Raw genomic sequence first — 8,962 nt, 5'->3', positions numbered from 1 at the left:
GTCCTTCCTCTTACTCAGTCACTTCACTTCCTACGCCTCACTTTCTCTTCTGCAAAGTGGATATTCAGTAGTAAATTCTCTGTGGAGGTGTCAGTACAAAAAAAGTGATTATTAGGAACCACGATCATGTCCTGAATGCACGGAACACGTCACCGTTTGCCAACCACCGTGTCAAGCCAGCAGAAACGACAGAAATTAAGAGCTCTCCGCAGAAATTCACACACCCGTGCACCAGGTAAGGGACCACAGGCAGACGTTCACTCAGCCTTTCCTGTGTCCCTCACGGAGTTCACGCTCTCTTCTGGGCGGGGCGAGCACAGACACTTAGCGGGAGTTTAACTACTTTTAAAATGTGCTGATACAACCATGTCTCACTTTTGTTTGGATCAGTCAGCAAACGCTTTTTGGAAACCCCAAATTCTCCACACCTCCTACCTTTCACGCTCCCCTAGTCTCGAAGCTGCCGACACCGCTCCTCAGGCCGCGTCGTCAGGAGAGGCGGGTCTGCGTGCGGACGCACGGCGAGCTCGCAGAAGTCCTCGAGCCCCGCCCCCACGGGCCCGCCGGGAGGCTTAAACCGCAACCGCGCGGCTCGGGAGGGCGTTGATGCCCGCGCCAACACCAGGCCGCGCGTGGGCTCCGGAGCGAGGCATGGAGGGCCCGGCCTAGCTTGGGCCCGTGGCCCTGTGTCTTCGGGCCGCAGCCGCTGGGCGGTGGACGCCCGAGGGGCCGGGAGGCGAGCCGGGGACCCCAGGCGGGTGTGGGCATCCTGTCTGCAGCCAGCGTCCCCGAGGCCGCGCTCAGGCCGTGAACACTCGGTGAAGCTGCGCCCGGACAGCGCGGCCGACTCCTTCTCGCGCTCTGAGGACCTGTGCGCGCTGCAGGACTCGGTGCCTCTGCCCTCCGTGCGGGCTTCCCTGAGGGAGGGCCTGCTGGACTTAACGCCTTCTGCCTCCGCGGGTAGACTGGGCGCCGCTCCTGAGCACCCTCTGCCCCTGATCTGTATCCAGAGCTTCTTCCAGCCACGGCTTGTCGAGACAGGTTTGTACTTCCCGCTTCCAGGGGCCCTCGTGTGGGCGGTGAGAAGCGGGGTTTTAAATGGTTAACGGTGGAGGGTGGGCACTGGAACCGGTGCCCAGTGACCGGGTGTACGTGCACTGGACGGGGCGTGCGGCCTAGGACTCCTGCCAGCTCGGTGACCCCGGCCGAGTGCCTTAAGGCTTCAAGGTCTCAGTGTTCTCATCTGTAGCATGGGCTTCACAGGACCCAGCCTCTGTGGCGGTTACAAGGATGCACTGTGTTAATGCTTCTAGACTCTACAAAGTAGAACACTTAGCACAGTTTGGAGCATCGTTAATTGTTGCACAGATGTTACCTGGTCTGTTGAATGACTTTGCCTGGTACACACCAAAGCGATTAGGAAATGGATATATCCCAGCTTCATTTCCTTTCCATTCAAACAGGGCTCAGGAAAAAAAAATTTTTTTCAATAGGTGTATCATATATAGTGAAAAGAGCACCGGTGTCAAGGCAGCTTAGGGTTTGAATTCCAGGGCTTATGCTCTCTGTGGCCTGGACAGGTTTCTTTTGCACTACAATCCCCACACTTGTAAAATGACATTAAAAACCACTCTTTCTGTGGGTTCTTAGAATTAATTAAGCAGGTTATGTGTGTAAAGTATCCTGGCACTTGAATGAGATGTCAGAACCAAGGGCTGCTGGAGACGATGCTTCTGCCCTAGGTAATCTTCCCTTCTGCTGGGCAAAAAGTAAACACAAGCACAGGAGTCAGTGCTCTGGAAGAAGTGAGTTCTGCTGCTACAGAGCACAGAATCTCTTTTTTCTTTGATTTAATTTTTATTCTATATTGGAGGATAGTTGATTTACAATATTGTGTTACTTTCAGGTGTACAGTAAAGTGATTCAGTTATACATATATCCATTCCTTTTCAGATTCTTTTCCCGTACAGTTTGTTACAGGATATGGAGTAGAGGTCCCTGTGCTATGCAGTAGGTCCTTGTTGATGATTTTATATATAGTCGTGTGTATATGTTAATGCCAAACTCCTAATGTATCCCTCCCCGCCATCTTTCCCCTTTGCAGAGCACAGAAACTTGGAAGGGAAAGTTCAGGGTAGGATTCTTGGAGGAAGGGCTGTCCTCTCTAAGGATATGTAGAAGCTCCTGGGGTGGCAGGAGAAAGCAGTGTGTGTTGAAGTTTGAGAAATGTAAGAAAATATGGCAAAACTAATGTACAGGGCTGGAACTCAGGGTTTGGGAAAGAAATGAGAGTTAATACTGAAAACTTAGTGGGGCCCAACAAAAAGGCGCCTTGTTTGTCCTGTCAGATGTTTGGATGTTTATCCTGAAGGCTGCAGGAAACACCAAAGAACAGTGAAATGGAATTCTGGTTTAGAGACTCACTTGGACCTCCATGTGGAAGGCAGTTGATTGGGTGCAGGGTGAATTGTAATCTAAGGGTCCCACTTAAGTTATAAAAGGTGGGACCGGGTTTTGCAGATCTGAGAGAGAATGGGTGAGGCCTGGTGACCAGTTAGAAAAGGGAGGGCAGCAAGCGTGGGTGACAGTTTACAGCTGCATCTTTTTGAGAGATACAGAGCACAGTAGAAAGGGATTGGGGGTGGTGAGAGGATCTTCCTTCATCTTCAGTGCTTTAGAGGGGCCTGGTAGACAGGTCTGGGCCCAAGGTACAGATGTGGGCTTTTGGGAGGACAGGTGTTTGAAGGCATGGTAGAGACTTAGGTTAACCACAAGAATATCCAAAGGATCATAGGTCTGAGAGTTTTTTTAAGTGAGTATATTTGAGGATGTTTATAAGCTGAGAGAAAGTAGCCAACAGAGGAAGGGTGTAAAGATCTAGGAGAGGAAGTGATTGTTCATTTGTTTTTGAAAAGCTGAACACTTGTCGTGTGCCTGGCCCGTTTCTAGGATGTGGGGTTCACACCATCTGTTATCTCTTCTGCAAGGACAGTTCAATTCATGCCCTGGTGAACAGAAGTCAGATTATTCTTTGCATCCCATTCAGGTGTAAGAACTGTTTTGTACCTCGGAAGGGAAGCAAGCTGTATCATTTGGTCACCTGCTGATGATAATAGCATTGGCTGAGACCTGACCATTTACAACGAAGGCACTTCTGTAGGTAATAAGTTCCAGGAGGGCCCGAACTGAGTATGTCTGTTTCAGCATTTAGCATGGTTTAGCATCTGAGAGGCCGGTACATTATTGGCATATAGTAGACTTAAAAATGAATATTTGTGGATTGTCTGAATGAGTGGATGTGTGTGATTCACCTCCTATTTGCAGGTCCTATGCCCTGCAATGGATTTTCAGTGTCAGGTTGTGACAGTATTTATGATGGGGATTGGCATTGTTCCCTATCTAATGGATAAAGATTACACATGAAAGGACTTTACAGTGACATCTCAAAAGCCTCATAGGAATTACTTAACAAAAAAATAAAATTGGATTCTGTATAATTTTTAATTTGTAAGCTGGCCAGAACACTGGTATTTCAGCCAGTCCTCTGGTAGTTCCGATCACGTCCCCATGATCACCCAGGCATAATCAGAATGGCTTTAGGATTTGGGAGCCAAAATGTTCCTCAGTATTTACGGCTTTGCTCGTCCATTTAAGAAAATGGACTATTGAAAAAATAGCTTCAGACACAATATGGCATTTTATGATTTAGCATGAAATCTGAGAAATATAGAGGTTATCTGAAGCCTGCAATGGTAAAGTTCCCTCTGCTATTGAAGTTATTGTCTTTAAACAAACATTCTACATCACTAATGCTATATATATATTTTTTATGATATTCAGGTTAATTTCCTGTTCTCTCTAAGGAAGTAATTGGTTGCTTGGTATGAGAGATGGTGTGGCTTCCAAAGGTGAAAAGTATTATTTTGTTGTAATTTCCAGCTACCTAAGGATGGGAGAGGCCCAGGACACTGCAGTCAGTATATTATGTGGAGCAGGTTATATTGTGGTTTATTTATGAACTTTTACATGTTTATTTTCTTCTTTGCGGTACGCGGGCCTCTCACTGTTGCGGCCTCTCCCGTTGAGGAGCACAGGCTCCGGACGCGCAGGCTCAGCGGCCATGGCTCACGGGCCTAGCCACTCCGCGGCATGTGGGATCTTCCCGGACTGGGGCACGAACCCGTGTCCCCTGCATCGGCAGGCAGACTCTCAACCACTGCGCCACAAGGGAAACCCACATGTTTATTTTCTATGCAAGTTTGTGTGCTCCTTTTTGAGTTTTGGTAGATAAGTGTTTTGTAACTTTGGAATACTTGGAGTTTTATATATATATATAACTTATATATATATATTTTTTTAACGTAGTAGTTAAAGCCGTGGAGAGTGTACTAGTCTACCTAGGTTCAAATTCTGGCTTTACCCTATGAATTCCCTGTGGCTTCCTCTGCTCACCTATTAAAATGGAGGATAATAAGACTGCTGTGGTGAGTTACTTACTAAATGCTATTTAAGCATTTGCTATAATGATCCTGTATACTCGAAGGCAAGGAACTTGCCCCTTGATTGTCTCTGTATTCCTAGTGTTTAAGAATTCCTAGTGCTTTCCTAGTGCATTGTCTTAGGATAGAGATAGCTCAGTATAGTTCTTCTCACTATAAAGTACTGTTACGTTGAAAGTCTTTGCTTATGTACTAATAATCTATGACATATCTGCTGAGGACAAGGAAAGGAATAGTTTTAAAACTGCAATGGATAACAAAAGATTATATGATGTAATGCCTTTATTATGTAATTATAAAACTAACAAATGATCATGGTAGAAAATTTGAAAAACTCCTAGACAAAAGAGAGGTCAACAAAATTTGGAGTAACTTTCAGAGTGTAGAGTTGTCCATGAATATTAGTGCTTTCATTTTTTCTAGGACTTTAAGTCGACTGCTTCTTAAGAATGTATTCCTGATATTTTACTTTAATGATGTTTTCATCATGGGGACACACACACACACAGAAATCTGTCAAAAAAAAAAGGCATGTAAATCACTGATGTTTCAGATAGCCACATGAAATAAAGAGAGAAAGGTCAACAAGCTGAAAGAATGTGGAGTAGCATCTCCTTAATTGCTTACATAACTCTGATAATTACCTCTTTGTGGATAAAGTAATTAATGGGGAATCTAATTCAAGAAAAATGTATGAACTTCAAGCCTTCTCAAAGCCAAGTATTTCTTTCCACAAAAGGTTACTTTCCACGGCCGTGCTTCCTTATTACCAGACAGGGAAAGAGTATTGTATGGCAAAGGATCTTCCTGAAGGAGGGTGCTTCCCACACTGATTGTCATAAATGACTTCGGAATTACTGTTGCTGTATTACCAAAATCTTAAACTAGGATATTTTTGACAAATGCGGTCCTTAGTTAATTTTTAGAGCTACAAACTGTCAGATGGCTCTGAAATAACAATTGTCTGGCTATTCTTCAGGGTGATCACAATATGGTAATGACCTTGAGGTATCATTAAAAAGCAGGAAGGTGTGAGTCTTCCTTTGGTGCCAGAGTGAAATGCGAGTTGGAGTTGGAAAAGAGGCCCACAACCAAGTGATAGAGAAGGAAATGTGAGGTCATTGGTGAAAAACCAGGTTGAAGTTAAGGGGAAGAGGCATGAGGAAATGGTCAACTGTTACAGTATTACAAAGATCATCAAGGAGCATATCCATGAATGTGGTTTGTATTGCAATCTGCTGAAAAAGAGACAAATATCCTGGCCTGGCCTTCATGGAGATTATATTTTGTTGATTCTGATAATAGATTATTGTTGAAAAGGGCCTCCTATAAATTATAACCATGCAAAGGCAGCAAGATAAATTTATTTTTCTTTATGTATGTGTTTCTCATTCCTACTCACTTCTCTCTTAGGTGAAGAGAAAATCACACACACAAAAAATGTCAAGTCTCAGCTATTCCTTTTCAAAATAATTTTTTTCCAAATTCCAGTGGAGGCAATAGGTTAACTGTTAAGATTTGTAAGCCTCAAAAAGCTAGATTTTTACAAAGTGTAGCAAAATTTTATTACATAAATAATAGATTTGGAAAGAATATATGATGAAGAAAATTTGGCAAAAGCTGGCTTTTCTTCCGTGAATGACTTCACTGTGTTGGGAGAAGAGGCAGAGAAGAAATCAAAGTAATTAAACATGGGGTGAGTTTTCCTGATAGGGGACTCTAGTGCTTTAAAATAGACTAGATAATCCTAGAGATAATCTGAGGGTAGAACAGACCAATGCCTCATTTCCAATCTGGTACCCTGGAAGAAAACAGTATATTTTCTTTGAGGTCTTGAGAGGTTTTTCTTCAGTTTTGTTTTGGTTTTGGTTCATTTTGTAATCAACCTTATTAAGGTATCATTTACATACAATAAAATGCAGACATTTTTAGTCAACGGTTCAGTGACTTTTAATTAATGTATACATTTGTTTAACTACCACCCCCATAAAGATAGATAACAATCCTAAAACCCTAGAAAGTTTCCTCCTAGGCTTTTGCAAAAGTATCCCCATCTCCCACCCCAAGGCAACCACGGATCTGTTTTTTATCTTTAGAGATGACTTTTGCCCAGTTTAGAATTTCATGTAAGTTGAATAATACAGTCGGTGCCCTTCTGATCTGGCTTCACTTGCTCAGCATATGGTTTTTGAGATTCATTCATGTTGGGATGTTTTAAACCAGGACTTTAGCCTGGGTGGCTGATGTTGTCTGAAGGCACCTATAGGTACATCTGAGTCTCTGGCATTGTCACTGTCTGTTCTTGGCTCCGTATTTTCAACTTTACTAAAAACCACAAGGTTGAAGTAAGGAAGATCATTGTCAGTATAATGGAGGTGAAGTGGGTTCTGTTATATAATATTCTCAGCATAAATTGACCTGCTTGGAATCATTGTGTTGGTAATCAACAAGGATACTCTTCCTCCAAAAGCCTTGATACTATAAAACTTCTAAAGGACGCTGTCGTAGGACTCTTTTAGTTTTCATTTTTTGGGAAACATTTCTGGAAAAATCAAATGCTCACAACCTGAAAGAAGCAATTATTCACCTGAAGGCTAACTCTGCTAAAGTTGAGTTGTCTGACCTCTACATGCTGATAGAACCCAAATAGCCTTGCAAAACAATGCTCTCTTATTGGATATAAGCATATAGATTGTTTAAGATGGACGTGTATATGCAGTAAAGTGAAAAAACAAAGAATCTTTGAGTTTCCCTTGCTGGTTTTTTTTATTTTTTCATTTAAGTTTCTATAGCGTATGCTAATAGTTCAGGGAAACCTCAATTTAGTTTTAGGTCCACTCTACATAAATGTTGAAGTACTCCATACCCACCTTTTTTCTACCTTCCTTCTTTTCTTCCATCTTTCCTTTCTAACTTCTTATAATCCATTATACTTAATCCTGCATTTGCTGAGGTGGCAATTAGTGTAGGAAAATTGAAAGCACTGTGAAATTTTGCTGTTCAGAATGCATGTTGACCAAATTCTATATTGAGAAAAGGTCTGAATTTACCCAGAGTAACCCTTTCTCAGCGTCTTTGAATAAAGGCCATAGAAAGTGGGCTATATATAATATCCTGACAGGTATGTAGAACTCATAGCAATTGCCCTAAAGAGCTTACCTAGCGTAGATGCATATGAATGCATTTAATGATTGTTTTATTGGCAGCAGTGCCAACATACACAGTCTGTTTTGTTTTATATCATTCTCATTACCTGCTGTTTACCACTGTATACATTGCTAATGGCGTGGTTTCTATGGCTTGTGAATTTCACGGCCAAATAATATGTAATTTATTGCACACTTCAGTGTAGAAGATGGAGACTCCATAACTTTTCATGTGCTCTTTGCCGCTTTGGAATGTATTACACTGAGATCAGGCAAAGTAATAAATTTATTTCAAATGTGCGTGATAGCTAAACATCAATTAGGACTGATGGGCAATATTTCTTCTTCCAGCAACATAACAGTTTTTAAAGACTAAGCCACTGAAGGTGGAGTTACTGAACATGGGACTCAGTTCACTGGGATCCTACTTAGAAAAATAAAGGACAACTTGGATTGGATATGTGTGGCTTATTCAAGTAGTAACTAATCAGCTACATCTTGGTGAACTTAATTTGTCACAATCGTTTGGTATTTTATTAACTCTCTTCCCCTTCTTCCCCCGACTCTCACGAGAACGGATCATGAGTATCTTAAAACATACTAAGTCGTCTTCCATCCCTGTTAATCTAACTACAGAAGCACACTTTCCTTATCGAATGCAACTTACTGTCTTTTAGAGTAGCTGTGGTTTTAATTCTCTACAAAATTAAAACCAGCAAAGAGAAACATTTTCAAGGAGCCACACATTGTAGAGCTTTAGAAAGAAGACTTTAGAATTAAGGGCAAATATATCGATTTATAGCTAAAGCACCTGAGGCCTAAAGTAGGCAGGTAACCATCAAGGTCAGGGAAGGGGTTGAATATCAGGTTTCAAGCTGAGAAAGAGTCTACAGGGACTCAATCTGAGCAGGTCAAAAACCGAAAGGAGATCACGAATGTTCTGGGAAGGCTGGCATCTGGCCTCCAGTGTGGGATTCAGATGGGGAGTGGTTCCTGGGGGAACTGAGCTTCTGCAGTAGGCAGAGAAGTCCACCTCCCCTCCGGAAAGTGCCACTGACATCAGGGAGTTGAGGGGAAAGAGCAATGAATTCCAGTCCACCTGAGAAAGCAGGCCAGACTGATTAACTCTGAATTTAGGCTTATTTCAGATACTTCTTGAGAAAGAACTTGGACAAGAGCAAGTCCCACGCAGCCTCTTTTAAATCCATGCCCAGTATTTTCTGGTGGAGCTGCTTAAACCCTCCAAGTGACTCCAGTATTTTAATTTCACTCTGTATTTAATTCCGACAGTTCTATGATTGATTATTTAATGGGAAA

At 42.5% G+C, this 8,962-nt stretch overlaps 1 protein-coding gene across 2 annotated transcripts in view; it reads left to right on the top strand.

Annotated features, from left to right (window-relative positions):
• The first annotated feature begins 749 nt into the window (after window positions 1-749).
• LOC307183216 (UDP-N-acetylglucosamine--peptide N-acetylglucosaminyltransferase 110 kDa subunit-like) overlaps window positions 750-8,962 on the top strand; it is an 88,969-nt gene continuing 80,756 nt past the window's right edge. For both annotated transcript variants that reach the window (XR_013827421.1, XR_013827422.1), the window contains exon 1: window positions 750-1,041. The gene's annotated coding sequence lies outside the window, so the exon portion shown is untranslated. The remainder of the gene's footprint in view (window positions 1,042-8,962) is intronic.

The sequence above is a fragment of the Stenella coeruleoalba genome (assembly GCF_951394435.1).
Source record: "Stenella coeruleoalba genome assembly, chromosome: 3".
Taxonomy (NCBI): Eukaryota; Metazoa; Chordata; class Mammalia; order Artiodactyla; family Delphinidae; genus Stenella; species Stenella coeruleoalba.
This window is presented reverse-complemented; position numbering and strand designations above follow the sequence as displayed.